General features: G+C 43.2%; 1 protein-coding gene across 5 annotated transcripts in view; it reads right to left on the bottom strand.

The window, feature by feature from the left end:
- trim37 (tripartite motif containing 37) overlaps window positions 1-15,401 on the bottom strand; it is a 121,125-nt gene extending 105,724 nt beyond the window's left edge. For 4 of the 5 annotated variants that reach the window (XM_080210446.1, XM_080210445.1, XM_080210444.1 and 1 more), the window contains exon 1: window positions 14,807-14,984. The gene's annotated coding sequence lies outside the window, so the exon portion shown is untranslated. Of the gene's footprint in view, window positions 1-14,806; window positions 14,985-15,312 lie in introns of those variants that run through there. The other variant, XM_080210441.1, reaches the window with a different exon arrangement.
- Between the last annotated feature and the right edge of the window lie 2,477 nt (window positions 15,402-17,878).

Here is a 17,878-nt window from a genome sequence, read left to right on the forward strand (position 1 = left end):
CACTAGCTTTCAGAGTCTCAAGCTCCTTCATCAGGTGTTAAGAGCACACAGAGCTTTATTTGAGTGAAGAAATTTATTGCCTAACCCTAATTGCCCTTGAGAAGCCTGCCTTCTGGAACTGCTGCAATCCATGTGATGTAGGTACATACAATACTGTTAGGCTGGGAGTTCCAGGATTTTGATCCAGCAATAGTAAGGGCTGACAATATAGTTCCAATTCACGCTGATGTGTGGCTTAGAGGGGAACTCCCAGGTGGTGGTGCTCGTGTGTCTGTTACCTCTGCCCTTTTAGATGGGTTTGGAAGGTGCTGTCTAAGAAACCTTGACAAGTTCCTCCAGTGCATCTTGCAGATGGTACATTCTGATGCCAGTGTGTTGATGCAGGGAGTGAATGAGTTGCCAAGTGGATGAGCTGGATTGCTGCGTTCTGGATGGTGTTGAGTTTTGAGTGTTATTAGAGCTGCACTCATCCAGGCAAGTCAAGAGTATTCCATTGCACTCTTGACTTGTTTAGTAGATGGTTGCTAAGCAAATAGAGATCCAGTTTAATTGTTGGCAGCATTAGAGTAGGAGAGCATTGCTGATGTCTATGAAATCCAAACCAAACAATGAAATTAACTTGAGAAATAAAGAAAAAAAAAATAGTATTAGCCAGATAATTTCTCCAATTCCTGTTGGCACTAAATGGGAAAAGCACAGTATTGCTCCTGTAGTAACTTGGCCATAAAAAGACAGTCAAATGCATTGTGATATGCATGCTAAAGATATTGAAATACGATACAGCATGGACTCAGAACTGGAGGCAGCTAGTTATACAGGTCCCTCATGGCAAGACTAAACCTGCTAAGGCCCACGCTACCAATGATACCACATGCACATACCTATAAATACAATATATGCAATGAACTAGGAATATATGTTTACAATAACACTCCTCAGCCCTCAAGGACAGGAACCTAGATGATACTTATGTTTCAACCATACTAAAAGGTGTCACGAAAAAGCAATGGCCAGCAGGATGAGGAGAGGGTTGGTCCACTCAAGGACAAGGGAGGGAGTGTGTGTGTGTGGAGCCAGAGGAAGTGGGCGAAGCATTAAATGAGTACTTTGCATCAGTATTCACCAAAAAGAGGACTTGGTGGATGATGAATCTGAAAAAGGATGCATACTTGGTGGATGATGAATCTGAGAAAGGATGCATAGATCGAGTCATGTTGAGATTGAAAAGGTGGTGGTATTGGGGTTTTTGAGAAACATTAAGAACATAAGAAATAGGAGCAGGAGTAGGCCATCTAGCCCTTCGAGCCTGCCCCGCCATTCAATAAGATCATGGCTGATCTGTCGCTGCTCAGTTCCACTTTCCCGCTTTCTCCCCATAACCCTTAATCCCCTCTCTTATTAAGGTAGACAAGTCCCCAGGACCTGATGGGATATATCCCAAATACTGAGCGGGGCAAGAGAGGAAATTGCTAGGGTCTTGAGAAAGCTTTGTATCCTCACTGGCTACAGGGGAGGTCCCAGAGGATTGGTGAATAGCCATTGTTGTTCTTTTGTTTAAGGAGGATAGCAAGAATAATCCAGGTAAATTACAGACTGGTGAGCCTCAGTGGTAGGGAAATTATTAGAGAGGATTCTTCGAGACAGGATTTATTCCCACTTAGAAATAAGTGGATGTATTAATGAGAGACAACATGGTTTTGAGAAGGGGAGGTTGTGTCTCACTAACTTGATCGAATTTTTCAAGGAAGTGACAAAGAAGGTTGATGAGGGTAGGGCAGTAGATGTTGTCTACATGGGCTTCAGTAAGGCTTTTGACAAGGTCCCTCATGGCAGATTGGTGCAGAAGGTGAAGTCACATGGGATCAGAGGTGAGTTAGCAAAGTGGATACAAAACTGGCTCGGTCAAAGACAGGGTAACAATGGGAGAGTGCATTTCTAAATGGAGGGCTGTGACAAGTGGTATACCTCAGATCAGTGCTGGGACCTTTGCTGTTTGTAATATATAAATGATCTGGAGGAAAACGTAATGGTTTGATTGGTACGTTTGCAGATTATACAAAGGTTGGTGGATTTGTGGGTAGTGATGAGGATCATCAGAGGATAGAACAGGATACAGATCAGTTGGAGACTTGGGCAGAGAGATGGCAGATAGAGCTTAATCTGGACAAATGCGAAGTAATGCATTTTGGAAGGTCGAATACAGGTAGGAAATATACAGTAAATGTCAGAACCCTTAAGAATATTGATAGGCAAAGGGATTTGGGTGTACAGGTACACAGGTCACTGAAAGTGGCAATGCAGGTGGTGAAGGTAGTCAAGAAGGCATACAGCATGCTTGCCTTTATCGGCCAGGGCATTGAGTTTAAAAATTGGCAAGTCATGTTGCACCTTTATAGAACCTTAGTTTGACCACAATTGAATACTATATTCCAAGTGCGGCCTCCACACTACTTGATGGATGTGGAGGCTTTGAAGAGGGTACAGAAAAGATTTACCAGGATGTTGCCTGTTTTGGAGGGCATTAGCTATGAGGAAAGGTTGGAGAAACTTGGTTTGTTCTCACTGGAATGATGGAGTTGAGGGGAGACCTGATAGAAGTCTATAAGATTATGAGAGGCATGGACAGAGTGGATAGTCAGAAGCTTTTTCCAAGGGTTGAACAGTCAATTACTAGGAGGCACAGGTTTAAGGTGCGAGGGGCAAGGTTTAAAGGAGATGTATGAGGCAGTTTTTTTTGCAGTGGATGCCTGGAACCCGTTGCTAGGGGAGGTAGCGGAAGCAGATACGGTAGTGACTTTTAAGGGGCGTCTTGGCAAACACATTAATAGGACGGGAATACAGAGACATGAACCCCAGAAGGGTGGGGTTTTAGTAAGTTGGGCAGCATAGTCAGTGCAAGCTTGGAGGGCCGAAGGGCCTGTTGCTGTGCTGTAATTTTCTTTGTTCTCACACAGTCTTTCAGGAGCTTTGCATTACCGTTGACCAGAAACTCAACTGGACTCTCAGCATAAACACAGTAGCTACACGAGCAGATCAGAGGCTAGGAATACTGTGATGAGTAACTTACCTCCTGACTCCCTAGAGCCTATCCACCACGTACAAGGCACAAGTCAGGAGTGTGATGGAATACGCTCTCCTTGCTGGATGGATGCAGCTCCAACAAAACTCAAGAAGCTTGACACCATCCAGGATAAAGCAGCTGCTTGATTGCCACCACATCTACAAACATTCAATCCCTCCACCACCAACCCTCAGTAGCAGCAGTGTGTACTATCTACAAGATGCACTGCAGCAATTCACCAAAGATCCTTAGACAGTACCTTCCAAACCCACAACCACTTTCATCTAGAAAGACAATGTCAGCAGAAAATTAGGAACACCATCACCTGCAAGTTCCCCTCCATGCCACTCTCCATCCTGACTTGGAAATATATCACCATTCCTCCACAGTCGCTGGGTCAAAATCTTGGAATTCCCTCCTGAACAGCATTGTGGGTCAACCCACATGGACTGCAGCGATTCAAGGCAGCTCAGCACCACCTTCTCAAGGGCAACTAGGGATGGGCAATAAATGCTGGCCAGCTAGTGATGCCCATGTCCCTCGAATGAATTTTAAAAAACCAGCATAACCTGTGCAGTAGCACAGATGACTCTATAGGCACTGATGAGTTTTGTCACAGTTAAACTGGACTTGTTGGCCCCTCCTGGTGCAGAGTGCACTGGAATTCCTTATACAAAGGGAACCACTTCCTGGGGAACGTCCAAAGCAACATTTCCTTCTGCCGTGTTAGCTAGAACTTTTGCCGTCTGAGTCACGGCGCAGACAAGTGATCCCAGTGTCTGCAAATAACTCTTCCATTGGTCAGTTTCACTACTAAAGAATTTGGACCACTTTGGTTGAGGATAACTCCAGGCAGCCAATGTTGGTTACTTCCAGAATTCTTTTCATAAACACAACCCTTTGATTTCAAATGTCTCTCCTTGGCACAGACCTGTCTCCTTCCCACTCTTGCTTTGATAGTTGGATGCAGCAGATCCAGGTAAGACTTGGGCTCGCAATCCAACAGTAATTCAACTGGTGAGAATTCTGCTGTTGTTTGCGATGTGGTACTGTACCAGGACAAAATTGATGAAAGTTTGGTTCTTAAAATATCACCTGCCATTCTCCTCACTTCTTCCTTCAGTGCCCAAGTAGATTGCTGTGTTAAATCATTCAAAGCTAGATGAAAAGGCATAGTACACACATAGGGTATTCCATTCCTTTGCTTTAACTCAGAACAAATCATCTGTTACCAGAAAAACAGAGAATCTTGTAAAACAAAAGTTGCAAAAACTTGATGTAGGTTAAATGTTGCTTCTGGTGTACTTTTAACCCATCGTCCATCAAGTGAGGGAGTGCTGACCCAACAACATTGGGCGAGGCATGGTGGCAGTGGTTAGCACTACTGCTTCACAGGCAGGGACTCAGGCTTGATTTCCAGCATGTTCTCCCAATGTCTGAGGGGGTCTTCCTTCAGGTGTTCCAATTTCCTCCCAGTCTGAGAGACATGCTTATTAGGTGCGTTGGCCATGCTAAATTCTCCTTCAGTGTACTTAAACTGGTGTCAGTGTGGCGACTAGGGAATTTTCACAATAACTTCACTGCAGTGTTAATGCAATCTACTTGTGATACTAATAAATAAATTTAAGAAAGCACCCCCCCCCCCACCTCTACTTTCTCAGGAAAGTGAGGAAGTTCAGCATGTCTGCTACAACTCCCAATTTTTTACAGGTGCAGCATAGAAAACAGATGTATCACAGCTTGGTATAGCTGCTGCTCTAAGCAAGACTGTAAAACCTACAAAGGTAGTCCAGTCCATCACACAAATCAGCCTCCCATCCACTGACTCTTTACACTTTCCACTGGTGCAGAAAAGCAGCCAGCATAATCAAGGACCCCACGCACACTCCCTTCTGCCTTCCTCCATGAGAAAAAAAAGATACAAAAGACTGAGGTCACGTGCCAACTGACTTCTTCCCTGCTGCTAGACTTTTGAATGGACCCACTTTAAGGAGTCAGATCTTTCTCTACACCCTAGCTATGACTGTAACACCATATTCTGCACCTCTCCTTTCTTTCTCTCCCATGTACTCTATGAACTGTATGCTTTGTCTGTATAGTATGCAAGAAACAGTATTTTTCACTGTATACTAATATGTGCAATAAATCAAAACAATTTTCCACATATTTAGTCGAGTGCCTGTTCTCTTCCACAAACTCAATCCCGAACATCATCATGTGTTGCTAACCTGTTTTTCATCAGTAAACTCTCAAACCTGGTGATCGGAGTCCTTGACTGCCACTCACATTGCAAACTATCAATGCACTGTGCACATCTTCAGAGCACCACGCTGAACCCTGAATTTTTATTTTCTTTCCGTTTTGCTGTTTCCTCCTTGTTGTCAAAAAGAAAGATGGCCACAAAAAGGTAGTCAAACATGTTGTGATATTCACTTCTTTTTAATTAACATGTACTCAGAACTAGAGGCAGCTAGTTACACAGGTCCTTCATGGTAAGGCTAAACCTGCAAAAGCCTGTGCTACTAATAATGCCATCCGCTCATGCTGACATCCACTAAAGACATCAGTATATATATTTAAATAGGAAGATGTTTACTAACAGTCTATGGCAGGCACCAGAGGGAAGTAAAGTGGGAACAGAAACAAAAGGCAGCAAGTGAAAAAGTGGAAGGCAGAGAAACTAAAGACTTCACATAATGCTCAGAAGGCAATAAATGTCAATAAAACAAACCTGAAGGTTTTATATCTCAATGCAAGGAGAATTTGTAATAAGGTGGATGTCTGCACAGTTATTTCAGTCATTAAACGATAGTGTAATTGGGATCACGGAGACCTGACTTCAGGGTGACTGAGGATGGGAACTCAATATTCAGGAAAGATAGATGGAAAGGAAATGTGGGTGGGGTAGCGCTGCTGGTTAAAAAGGAGATTAACGCAATAGTAAGGAAGGACATTAGCCTGGACAATGTGGAATCTGTTTAGGTGGAGCTGCAGGACACAAAAGAACAAAAAAAACAACACTTAGTGGGAGTTGTGTGCAGGCCACCAAACATTAGTAATAAGATTGGGGATGGCATCAAGCAGGAAATTAGAGATTCATGCAGTAAGGATACAGCAGTTATTATGGGTGACTTCAATCTGCATATTAGTTGGGCTCACCAAACCTGCAGCAACACGATGGGAAAGAGGATTTCCTGTAATGTATAAGGGAAGGTTTTCTCACGCAATATGTTGAGGAACCAATTTGAGAGAAGGTGATCCAAGACTGGGTATTGTGTATGAGAGGATTAATTAGCAACCTTGTGGTGCAACATCTTTTGGGGAGAGTGATCATAATATGGTAGAGTTCTTCATTAAGATGGAGATTGACAGAGTTAAGTCCAAGACTAGGGTCCTGAACTTAAGAAAAGCTAACTTTGATGGTATGAGATATGCATTGGCTGACATAAGCTGACAAAGGATACCCAAAGGGTTGACAGTGGATAGGAATGGCAAACATTTAAAGATCACATGGATGAACTTCAACAACTGTACATCCGTCTAGTATAGAATCATATAATCCCTACAGTGTAGGAGGCGGCTATTCGGTCCATTGAGCCTCCACTGACCACAATTCCACCCAGGCCCTATTCCTGTAATCCCACATAATTACCCTGCTAATCTCCTTGACACTAAGGGTCAATTTAGAATGGCCAATCAACCTAACCCATACATCTTTGGAGTGTGGGAGGAAACCCACACATACATAGGAAGAATGTGCAAACTCCACACAGACAGTGACCCGAGACTGGAACTGAACCTGGTTATAAGTACTAACCACTGTGCCACGTAAGTGTAAGAGCAAAATTGGGAAGGTGGCTCAACTAATGGCAACAAGGGAAATCTGGGAATAGTGTGAAAACCAGAGAGGAAATACATAAACTGGCCAGAAAAAGCAGCAAACCAAGGGCTGGGAGAAATTTAAAATTCAGCAGAGGAAGACAAAGGGCTTAATTCAGAAGGGGAAAATAATATCAGTAAGCTTGTAGAAAACAAAAATTGACTGCAGAAGTTTCTATAGGTATGTGAAGGGAAAGAGACTAGTGAAAACAAACGTAGGTCCCTTATTGTTAGAATCAGGTGAATTCATAATGTGCAAAGAGATGGCAGACCAGCTAAGCAAATACTTTGGATTTGTGTTCATGAAGGAGGGTACAAATAATCTTCTAGAAATACTAGGGGATAGTTTCTAGTATGAAGGAGGAACTGAAGGAAATTGTATTGGGGAAATTGCTGGGATTAAAACCCAGTACCTTCCCAGAGTCTGATGCTCTGCACCCCAGGATACATAAGGAAATGGCCCTCGAAATAGTGAGCGCATTGGTGATCGTTTTCCAGCATTCTATGTATATTGGAAGAGTTCCAATTGATTGGACGGTAGCTAAAGTAATCCCACTTTTTGGAAAAAAAGGAGAAAACAGGGAATTATACACCAGTTGGCCTGATATCGGTGGTGGGGAAAATGCTGAAGTCAATTATTAGGGATGGAATAATCGAGCATTTGGACAGCAGTGACAGCATTGGTCCAAGTCAGCATGGATTCACTAAAGGGAAATCGTGCTTGACAAATCTTCCAGAATGCGACTGGAGTGGACAAGGGTGAACCAGTGGATGTTGTGTATTTGGACTTTTAAAAGGCCTTTCACAAGATCCCATACAAGAATTAGTGAGCAAAATTAAAGCTCATGGTATTGGGGGGTAATGTAGAATCATGGATAGAAAACTGGTTAGCAGCGAATGGAAATAAACGGGTCCTTTTCAGAGTGGCAGACAGTGACTAGTGGGGCATCGCAGGGTTCAGTGCTGGAACCCCAGCTATTCACAATATACATTAATAATTTGGAGGAAACAATTGAATGCCATCTCTCCAAATCTGTAGACAACACGAAGCTGGGTGGTAGTGTGTGCTGTGAGGAGGATGCTAAGAGGCTGCAGGGTAACAGTGTGCAAATACAATATAACGTAGACAAGTATGAGGTTATCCACTTTGATGGCAAGAACAGGAAGGAAGATCTGAATGGTAGCAGTTTAGGAAAAAGGGTAAGTGCAACGTGACCTGATGTCAATGAAACAGTAGTTCATGCAGCTACAGCACCTGTTTAGGAAAGCTAATGATATGCTCGCCTTCAAAGCAAGAGATTGAGTATAGGAGTAAGAATGTCTTGCTGCAATTACACAGGACCTTGAGTATTGTGTGCAGTTTTGGTCTCCTAGCCCGAGGAAGGACATTCTTGCTATTGAGGGAGTCCAGCAAATGCTCACCAGACTGATTCCCAGAATGGCAGGACTAATAAGAACGACGAACTGGATCGACTGGACTTGTACTCACTGGCATTTAGAAGAACGAGGGGGATTCTCATAGAAACAAAATCCTGATGGGACAGGACAGGCTGGATGCAGGAAGAATGTTTCTGATGTTGAGGAAGTCCAGAGCCCAGGGTCAAAGTCTAAGAATAAAGGGGTAAGCCATTCAGGACAGAGGAAGAACTTCTTCACTCAGTTGTGAACCTGTGGAATACTCAACCAGAGAAAGCTGCTGCGGCCAGTTAGTATGTTCGAAAGGGAGCTGGATGTGGCCTTTGTGGCTGAAGGGATTAAGGGGTATGGAGAGAAAGTGGGAGTGGGATACTGAAAGTGCATGATCATATTGAATGGTGGTGCAAACTTGAAGTGCTGAATGACCTACTCCTGCACCTATTTTCTATGCTTCTATAGCAGCTTTATCAGAAGAACACTGAAGTTATTTTGCCAGTAATCCTTGAAGAACTTCAGACTTTTTTTTTGAAAAAGCCAATCAAGCTTGTAGCGCAAGTTCAACTAATGCAACGTGTGGTGGCTGGCTGACATTGTTCTCTCAATAAATAAACCATGTGACTAGTAGCTTAGACTAAACTTCAATTTTGTAGTGAACAACAGAAACATGGCAAAAATTACAGTTCCGAACAAGGTCAACCAGCAAGGTCTTAAAATTAAGCAATTAGCCAGGTAATTCTGCACTGGTTTGCCTGAAATGGAAACAACGAACTTCAGGACTTGGGAAGATTGCAAAAGTTTAAGCATGTACTATAGCGCAGAGCCTGGGGTAGGAGCATTGGTCAAAATGACGTGAGAATGAATTGTACATTAACAGTCAAATCTCTTGCAGACTAGATAGCTAGAAACAAATTTTCTTTGATTGGTGACAGGCAGCAACATAATCCACACTCCTTGCACACAGAAGTAGGGCATAGGCTTTGGAACCTCTGCAACATGAGTTACTGACCTGACCACACATGCTGAGTAGAATCCAGGCACTACTCCACAAGAAACAGAGAATGCTCAAGTCCAGGCAACCCAGGCCACTATTGGCCACTTCATAGTTGCATTACAAGAAACATTTTGGTCCTGATGCAAGAAACAAGGCAACTACTACTGGAAAATGTCAAAGTTATAGAGTCACAGAAGTTTACAACATGGAAAAAGGCCCTTTGGCCCAACTTGTTCACACCACCCTGTTTTTAACCACTAAGCTAGTCCCAATTGCCCACATTTGGCCCATATCCCTCTATACCAATCTTACCCATGTAACTGTCTAGATAATTAAGTTACGGGAACAAAAAATAAAACTTTGTGCAGGGTAAAGTACAGAAGTGTTATATTACAATAAGAGATTCTGGCTGCCATGTATAAAATGTATTTGAATCGTGCTGCAAGTGACTGAAAAGCAGAAATTGTAAAAGTTATAGCACATTTAGCGCCTTCAGTTGAAACCAGCGAAGCTACATTCTCATGGTTATTTCTAGCTTTAAATGCTGTAGTATACTGCAAATCTCAATTTTAATTGAGTTTTGGCCAATAATTGTTCATGACAGATAGACAGCCTCTCTAAAGTTTGATACCAAGTCCTTGGAAGGAGATTTAATATAATAGCACAAAGAAAGTGGAATTTTTTCTTACAGAAAGAGACTAAAGAGGTTGGGTAAAGAATGCTCAAATAGAAGGGTTATTACAGATAAAAATCAGAGGACACTGATTTAAGATTATTGGCAAAAGAGCGAGAAGGAATTTCTCTGAAATACAGCACGTTTCATTTTATTCACTAATGGCTTCTGGACATTGCTCATTCCTGTCTATCCTAAAGTGGTGAGACATCTTTTTGAACCACTGCAGTCACTGCGGTGTAGGTACAGCCACAGTAATTAGACATACCTGAGCCTGTGGGCCATTAAGTCAACCACATTGCTGTGGGCCTGGAGTCACATGCAGAAGCATGGAAAAAAAAAATCTATAAAAGGAGGCTATTAAGTTCATTGTGTCTGTGATGTGCCAAGCCAGGTAACAACACAGATTTCCCTTAAAAACAAAACGGCAGATAATCTGATCATCATTATTCTAGGTTTATTAAATAATTAAATTCCCTGGCTGCCACGATGGCATTTGAACTTGTACCTCTGGATAATTAGTCCTGGTCTCAGCATTATTACTCCAATAACATAACTACATGCTGCTATAATAATGTCTCAAAGACTGATGGAAAGAGATACAAAAGCAACCTCAAATGAAATTGGTTATATACTTGAAAAGGAAAGGTTTAGCATTACAGCATGGGCATGCAATAACAGAGTATCTTCGTCTGGAATCCTTGGAGCCAACTGCATTTCACATTTCAGACAATTTTGGTTTTTGTAAACCAAATATTGGTCTACTTGCATTACAATGACTGAAACCTAGACTACCTATTGTCTAAAGTGAAGTAAATGGCTAGAAAAGGAAGATGTGCATTGGGTAATAAAGAATATGATCAGGTCACAGGCATTCTACACTAAAGGTGATGAGATTTTTGATTAAAAAAGCTGTTTTTGAAGTGCAGTTTTTTGGATTTGGAATACTCAAACTGTAATAAGATCTCTCTCAAATAAAGCTACATGGGCGTAATGGACTGAGTGGCCTCTTGTGTGGGGGTAATTCTATAATCACAGTCTTCATTTCCACGTGGATGTATGATGACACCCATATTGAAAGTTGCAATCAACCAACTACAATTCTGAGTAATAACCATCAATAAACAATATATTCATTTGGATTTTACAATTAACTACACAGAGGGTAGAGGATTCTTGAAAATTATGGCAAAGTAGATATCGTGAAGTATTTAATAAGTTGCAAATCCAAGACAAAATTTAGCAAAATATTAGCCAATATAGACAGAAGATGCTAAAAACACTAAGTCAGGCAACATCTATGAGTGTAACAAAGAGCAAATGTTTCAGGGCGATGACCTTTCCTGTCACCATCTGAAACCTGCAACTGGATTATAGACTTCTTGAGTCCACCAACTGCTCAAGAGACCAATGAATTTCCTGTTGTTGTATAAGATAGTCTTTTGATTCCTGAATCATATCAAGTTATCCAATCTTTATCGACATGGCAGGGTTAACTTCAGCATCACTTGGCTAAGCAGTGAGAAGTTCCTACTGACTGTCTAGTAACCACTGCAAGAGCGTGGCCATTAAACAAGGATAGATCAAGTTCAGCTCTGAAGTCTCAAGCCCTTGTCTACAGGCTGGCTGTGATGCTCCTTAGAGTGAAATGGTTTGTTAACAATAATCTGAACTCACATTGAGGATGACCACCTAACCTGCCAGCATCCATTAAATTGTCAGTCATGATTTGCAGTCTTCAGGACAGGAAAAGAAAAACTTAGTTTCAGATTTACTCAAAAGGTACTGCTGATTTCCAGAAAGTACACAGCATAATCGGACAATGCAGTGATTTAACTAACGTACAATAGTAAAGGCTGGGATAGGCAGATTTTCAGTCTGAGAATCATGGAATACAGGGGGCAAGTCGACCTTGCTGAGTGCTGGAGAAATTCAATGGTCTACTCCTATTCCTACTTCATGCGTTTTACAAAATGGTGAAATATTACCCAGTTCCTGCTCCCTGCCAAATTCCGATCTCAGCTGAACCTTTCAATGGATGGCGGAAGAGAAATCCTAACAGCAGAGGCAGAACATTGAAGAGAAAAGCCCGGACACAATTGAACTTGATCGGCCTGCCTACAGGGTATAGCAATGTGGAAATTTGGTAAGGTACCTAGTTAAAGGAAACTACACTACGTGTCAAGATTGCTTGCACCTTATCTAAGGTTGACAGCCAGTATAATCCAAGTTGTTGATATGCAGAACATTTGCAGTGAGGGACTAAAATATAGAAAAATAGCTTCATTAATCCAAAAATCATTAAGTCCAATATGAACGATGCAGCTGAGCTAAACTCACTCAGTAGAGCCTGGGGATTGAACATGCGATATTCCTGGGTTGTTTGGCTCAATGTCTTCACTAACTAAGCTATCTAGTGTTATTTTGAAACACTTATGGTCACACTCAAACCCTGGTAGCATCTGCCATATTGCAAAATTGTAGACAGGCCACTGATTAGCAAAATAGAAGCTGAAGGAATCAAGGGAGTGCAGTAGCAATAATACAAAGTTGATTTAAAGATACAGTAATGGCAGTTGTTTTTCAGATTGAACACAGTAAGAAGTCTCACAACATCAGGTTAAAGTCAAGCAGGTTTATTTGGAATCACAAGCTTTGAGTGCTGCTTCTTCATCAGACTCACCTGATGAAGGAGCAGCGTTCCAAAAGCTCATGATTCCAAATAAACCTGGTGTTGAGAGACTTCTTACTATGCCTCCCCAGTGCAATGCCGGCCATTAGTCCCGTAGTTCTTTTTGATAAATATAAATGGCATGGACTTGAGTTTTGGGGACAAAACTTTTGAAGTTTATAGATGACAAAAACTTGGAAATGTAGTAAATAATGAGGAAAATGCAGACTTCAGGAAGATGCAGACTCACTGGCAAAGTGGGCAGACAAAATTTAATACAGGGTAGTGTGAAGTGATGTATTTTGAAAGGATGAATGAGGTGATGCAATGTAAACAAAATTATACATTTTTATAAAGGGGTTCAAGAACAGAAATTTGGTTTGTTCACAGAGACTTCTGTAGAGATGCAGGACAAGTAGCTAACGCTGTTAAGTTCGTACAGAGTTCTTGGCTTTACAAAAAGGTACAGCATATAAAAATAAAAAAGGTTATGCTAATGTTTTATTAATCAGCAGTTAGGCCTCAGCTGAAGTATACTGCATCACCACAGGACGTAGGATGTCAAGTACTTGGGAGGATACAGGGGAGATTAGAATAGAGCCAACAATAATAGACTTCAATTATGCAGAGACACCAGAAAAGCTGGGTTGTTCTCATTACAGCAGAGGGGTTGAGGAGAGATTTGATAGAAATTTTCAAAATTGAGAACTTTTAACAGTTTCATCTCATTTACCCATCCAGCAAATTGGTTACTGAGGAGAGGACACATGGTTAAGATAATTGGCAAAAGAACCAAAGGAGAGGCAAGAAACATTAACCCAGCAGGTTATATAGATCTGGAATGTGATGCCAGGGGGCGTGCGCAGATTCAGCAACAGCTTTCAAAAATAAATGGTTTACATACTTAAAAAAATGAGAAAATTGCAGAGCTTCAAGGGGTGGATCAGAGTGGCACATTTTGACAATTCCATGCTTACCCAAGTATCTACAGACTAATCCATATCATAGAATCCTTACAATGCAGGAGGCTGCCATTTGGCCCATTGAGTCTGTACCAACCTCAATCCTACCCAGGCCCTATTCCCCTTACTCCACATATTTACCCTGCTAATCCCCCTGACACTAGGGTCAATTTAGCATGGTCAATTAACCTCTTTGTATATCCTTAGCACATCACACCATACTGGCTCCACCAGTGAGATTATTGACCCTTGAAACCTTACGCAGGCAGTCTGGATTGACTGGGTGGGCAAAGCAGAAAGTTTATTCGTTAATGTGACAAGTAGGCTCACATTAACACAGCAATGAACTTACCATGAAAATCCCCTAGTTGCCATACCCAGGTCCTATTCCCCTTACCCCACATATTTACCCTGTAAATCCCTCTGACACCAAGGGAGAATTCAGCACAGCCAATCCACCTAATATACACATCTTTAGACTATGGGAGGAAACTGGTGCACCTTAGGAAACCCACACAGTCACAGGGAGAATGTACAAACACCACACAGACAGTGACCCAAGCTGGGAAAGGGTGTCTGGCACTGAGATGCAGTAGTGCTAACCATTGTGCCACAAATGCACCTAACCAGCACATCTTTCCGACGATGAAAGGAAACGGGAGCAAACCCATGCAGTGATCCAAACTGGAATCAAATCCAAGTCCCTGGCACTGAGGCACAACAGTGCTAACCACTGTACCACCACTCATTTATTAATGTCACAGGAAGGCTTACACTAACACTGCAATGAAGTTACGGTGAAAATCCCCTAGGATTTGGATGAACCGACCGAGCAAAGCACAGCTGGAAAAATGCGTGGGTCCACCAGTGGAATAATTGATCGCTGAATTAAATGCAAATCCTGATGTAGAACTGGGTGAGCAAAGCACAATACACAACTTAACAGAATACCTATTGTTTTCTTGGCAGTACACAACCCTTCCTGAACATGAATGTAACATCCCAGCACAAACATTCAAAACTAAATGCAATGACCTTACATTAAAATCCAAAGCTTTAAGACATGGAAGTTCTCAAATCTCAGTCAGTTTATAAAAAAAGTGTATATAAAATAAATTACAGCAAGCAATGAGATAAAACATCCTGAACTCACAAGCTTGTCGCCCAGGCCAAGGTAAAGCTCAGTAATGATGCTGCTGCAGCACCATAAGCAGAGTCGCTTGCGGCTTATTGTTGTCCGTGGCCTCCTCAGCAGCAGCTCCCACCCCAGAGTCAGCTGTAAAGGGGAGGGACGCCTGCGGCCTACAGCGGCTGCAGAGGAAAACCCCCCCCCTCCCTCCCTCCCTCCCCCAGCCGGCGGATCCGACCGATCCCCGAAACCCACTTCACACAGGTAAGCGGCTTATTTTCCCGCTCCCCTCACATTATTCTCCAGGCCCAGGGATGGAGCTCACTCACCGAGTGGAGCCGCTGTCGGGGGCGGGGGGGGGGGGGTTGTAAAATGGGGCTTATTCACCGAGCGGAGCCGCTGGAGGGGGGAATGGGACTCAGTCACTCACCGACCGGAGCCGCTCTGGGGGGGAGGGGGAAATGAGGCTCAGTCACTCACCGAGCAGAGCCGCTCTGAGGGGGAAAGGGAAATGAGGCTCAGTCACTCACCGAGCAGAGCCTCCCTGAGCGGGTTTCTCGCTTCCTCGGGGGAAAAACTCCCCGGGCTTCAAATCGGCAGCGACCGTTTGTTACCCGGGGAGACAGCCAATCAGAAAGCCCCGCCCCTCCCGCCGACACCCACGTGGGGGCGGACAGCCAAGACCAATCAGGTACGGGCTGCGCTCTTCCGATTGACCAATAGTGATGAGAGTGCGCGCGCAGATTATCGTATTTCCCTTCCCTCCCGTCCTGACGCAGACGCTCTGGTAGAGGAGTTGTCGCGATAACTGGCGGCCAGCCTGCCCATCCGCCGGCCCTAGCAACCGTCTCCAGGTGGAGAGGTATCAGCTAACCTTGGACAACGTACCCATGGACAACGCGGCCAACCTTGGCCAACCTACTCATGGAAAACCCACTCATCCATGAGTAATCCAACCAGTCTTCGAAAATCCACCCATGGACAACCCAGCCAACTTGGATACCCCAGCCAGCAGCCAGGATGGCAGAACATACCAGTTAGCGTGGAAAAGAGCCAAACTGACTGGAAACATTGATTGATATGATTGATTATTATTGGCACATGTATTAGAATCATGGAAACAGGCCCTTCGGCCCAATCCATCAATGCCAGCCAGGCTTCCTAAATTGAGTTAGTCCCATTTGCCTGCGTTTGGCCAATATCCCTCTAAATCTTTCCCATCCATGTACTTGTTCAAATGTCTTTTAAATGTTGTAACTGAATCTGCTTCTACCACCCCCCCTGTGGCAGCTCATTCCATATACACACCATGCTCTGTGTGGAAAAGCTGCCCCTCAGGTCCCTTTTGAATCTTTCCCTTCTGACTGCATCGGGATCCAGTGAAAAGCATTGTTTCATGGGCTATACAGACAAAACATATCTTTCTTAGAGTACATAGGGGAGAAGGAAAGGAGAGGATGCAAAATGTAGTATTACCGTCATAGCTGGGGTGTACAGAAAGATCAACTTATAAAGTAGGTCCACTGAAAAATCTGATGGCAGCAGGGAAGAAGCTGTTCTTGAATCGGTTGGTATGTGTTTTCAGACTTTTGTACCTTTTTCCCAATGGAAGAAGGTGGAATAAAGAATGTATGGGTGTGTGGGGTCCTTGATTATGCTGGCAGTTCTTCTGAGGTGGGGGGAAATGTAGTTGGAGTCAATGGATGGGAGGCTGGTTTACATGATGGACTGGGCTACGTTCGAAACGTTTTGTAGTGGTCTAGGTCAGAGCAGGAGCCAAACCAAGCTACGATACATCCAGAAAGGGTACTTTCTATGGTGCATCTGTAAAGGTTGATGAGAGTTGTCATGCACATGCTGAATTTCCTTAGCCTTGTGAGAAAGTAGAAGTGTTGGTGGGCTTTCTTAACTATAGCATCTGCATGGAGGGACCAGTTGGTGATCTGAACACCTAGAAACTTGAAGTTCTTGACTATCTCCACTTTATCACCTTTGATGTAGACAAGGGCATGCCCTCCACTACACTTCCTGAAGTCGAGGACTCTCTTTCCTTCCCCCTGCAGATACTACCTGAGTGCTGAGCTTTTCCAGCATTCTCTGCTCTTGAAAAGAATTATCAGTCAGCCACTCAGCTCCTCAAGCCTGCGCCACCATTCAATAAGATCAGAGTCATAGAGGCAAAGAATTTAACAGCACATAAAGAGCCCCTTCAGTCCATCGTGTCTGTGCCAGCCATCAAATACCTATCTAATCTCATTTTCCAGCACTTGGTCCGTAGCCTTGTATGCTATGGTGTTTCAAGTGCTCATCTAAATACTTCCAAGCGCTCATCTAAATACTACCCAATTCTTCACTCACCTGATGAAGGAACAGCATTCCGAAAGCTCGTGATACCAAGTAAACCTATTGGACTTTAACCTGTTGTGAGACTTCTTACTGTGCCCACCCCAGTCTAACACCGACATCTCCACATCATTCTTAAATGTGAAGGTTCCCACTTCTACCACCTTTTCAGGCAGTGAGTTCCAGATTCTCACCACCCACTGGGTGAAATAGTTGTTTCTCTAATCTCTAAATCGCCTGCTCCTTACCTTAAATCTATGCCCCTTTTTTATTGAGCCTTCTACTAAGGGGAAAAGTTTCTTCCTATTTACCCTATCTATGTTCCTCATAATTTTGTATACCTCAATAAAGACCCCCCATCAGCCTTTTGCACTCTAAAGAAAACAATCCCAGTGTATCCAGCCTCTCTTCATAACTGAAACATAACAGCCCAGGCAACATCCTGATGAATCTCCTCTGCACCCTTTCTTGTGTAATCCCATATTTCCTATAGTGTGGCGACCAGAGCTGTACACAGTACTCTAGCTGTGACCTTATCTACCCGTCCTGCCCCATGGTCCCCCGGTCCTCTGTACTTCCTAGCATCATTGTGCATTCCCTTGCACAATTCCTAGCACATTCCCTTGCCATGTTAGTCTTCCCAAAATGCATCACCTTGCACACTTCAGGATTAAGTTCTATTTGCCACTGTTCTGCCTGTCAATAACATTCTGTAATCTAACGCTTTTCTCCTCGCTATTTACCACACCACCA

The sequence above is a fragment of the Carcharhinus amblyrhynchos genome, chromosome 23, assembly GCF_965287045.1.
Source record: "Carcharhinus amblyrhynchos chromosome 23, sCarAmb.v2.hapA, whole genome shotgun sequence".
NCBI classification, from domain to species: Eukaryota; Metazoa; Chordata; class Chondrichthyes; order Carcharhiniformes; family Carcharhinidae; genus Carcharhinus; species Carcharhinus amblyrhynchos.